Source organism: Otolemur garnettii, unplaced genomic scaffold (assembly GCF_000181295.1).
Source record: "Otolemur garnettii isolate 467f Iridium unplaced genomic scaffold, OtoGar3 scaffold00099, whole genome shotgun sequence".
Classification (NCBI taxonomy): Eukaryota; Metazoa; Chordata; class Mammalia; order Primates; family Galagidae; genus Otolemur; species Otolemur garnettii.
The window spans coordinates 3,988,967-3,990,616 of record NW_003852494.1 but is presented as its reverse complement, the minus strand read 5'-3'; the positions used below and the strand labels follow the sequence as shown (position 1 = coordinate 3,990,616).

The 1,650-nt window shown below is 43.0% G+C and overlaps 1 pseudogene; it reads right to left on the bottom strand.

The window, feature by feature from the left end:
- Nucleotides 1-404: 404 nt before the first annotated feature.
- On the bottom strand, nt 405-1,044 carry LOC100941481 (annotated as a pseudogene).
- Nucleotides 1,045-1,650: the final 606 nt, after the last annotated feature.

Genomic DNA, 1,650 nt, shown 5'->3' with positions numbered 1-1,650 from the left:
TTTTTTTTTTTTGCAATTACAGAGCGGTATTCAGTTAACAGAACAACAATTATTTTGAATAAGCTGCATCAGAGACAAGTGAAGATGAAAAAACTACCATCCCCATATATAACTAATTTGTGCTGTGCACCAACAAGAACCTGCTTTAAATTTCCATGCCAATTTACAACCCCCAGACTGCACCAGGCAAGGTTAGTGGCTATTGGAAATACCACCAGGACAGGGCTATCTAAAGACACATTCGGGAGTGTATTAACTATACAAAAAAAGACACTGTAGAGTTTAAAAACAAATCTCACACAGCTTTACATTTCACTTTTTCACTTTTTTCTTTAAAAGGAGTGAGTTGTGTATGGGGAGTTAAATGCTTTATACACAAGGAAAAAAACTGCACTAGAACCAACTTATTCATCACCATCTTCTTCATCTTCTTCCTCTTCCTCTTCGTCTTCCTCCTCTTCCTTCTTTTTCTTGCTTTTTTCAGCCTTGACGACTCCCTTTTTCCCTGCATCAGGCTTTCCTTTAGCTCGGTCTGCAGCAATATCCTTTGCGTATTTTTCCTTCAGCTTTGCAGCCTTCTTTTCATAAGGCTGCTTGTCACCCGCAGCAGTGTTACTCCACATCTCTCCCAGCTCCTTTGCAACGTCACCAATGGATAGGCCGGGATGTTCTCCTTTGATTTTTGGGCGATACTCAGAACAGAACAAGAAAACGGCCGAAGGAGGCCTCTTGGGTACATTGGGATCCTTGAACTTCTTTTTTGTTTCCCCTTTAGGAGGGATATAGGTTTTCATTTCTCTTTCTTAACAGGCCTCGTCCGCCTTTGCCATATCTTGAAATTTTCCTTTCTCTTTAGCAGACATGGTCTTCCACCTCTCAGAGCACTGCTTAGAAAACTCTGAGAAGTTGACTGAAGTATCTAGGTGCTTCTTCTTGTGCTCCTCCCAACAAGTTTGCACAAAGAATGCAGATGATGACATTTTGCCTCTCGGCTTCTTAGGATCTCCTTTGCCCATGTTTAGTTATTTTTCGTCAGTGAGGCACAGAGTCACCCAGTGCCTGTCCAGCTCTCACTTGCCCCCCCACCCTCCAGTGGACTACTTTAAAGCAATTCCCAGACATTATTTTGTGTTCATAAATATTGCAGTAAGCCCATAGCCTTCAGATCGTTGTTCTGTGTTATTTAGAGGATGAGTCCTATGAGGATGGAGACAGAAGGCTGTAGCAATTTTCCCACCTTAGCCTCCCAGAGTGCTGGGATGCCAGGTGTGACCTACCAAGCCAGCCTTAGGACATTGGGTTTTATTGTAAACTGGTGTGGTGACCTGGTGTGATAAAATTTATGTTTTTATTGCCTGGCTAGCTCAGTTGGTAGAAAAAAATATGTTTGTATCAAGATTACTGTTACTGGCTGCTCTATAGAAAACAGGTGGTATGCACGAAGAGATGAAGTCTACAGTAGCCCTTTGGTACACGGTTCCCGTATTCAGGGCTGAACAGGAGGAACCCCCTATTTTCTACACCTGGACAAACAGGCCTTCTCCAGATGGTATTTTTCTGGACCCTAACAGGATTAGAGAAAAGCTGCCTGACCAGTATCTCCACCAGACCACCCTTCCTGAAGTGAAAAACACACACCATGTGGCTTTG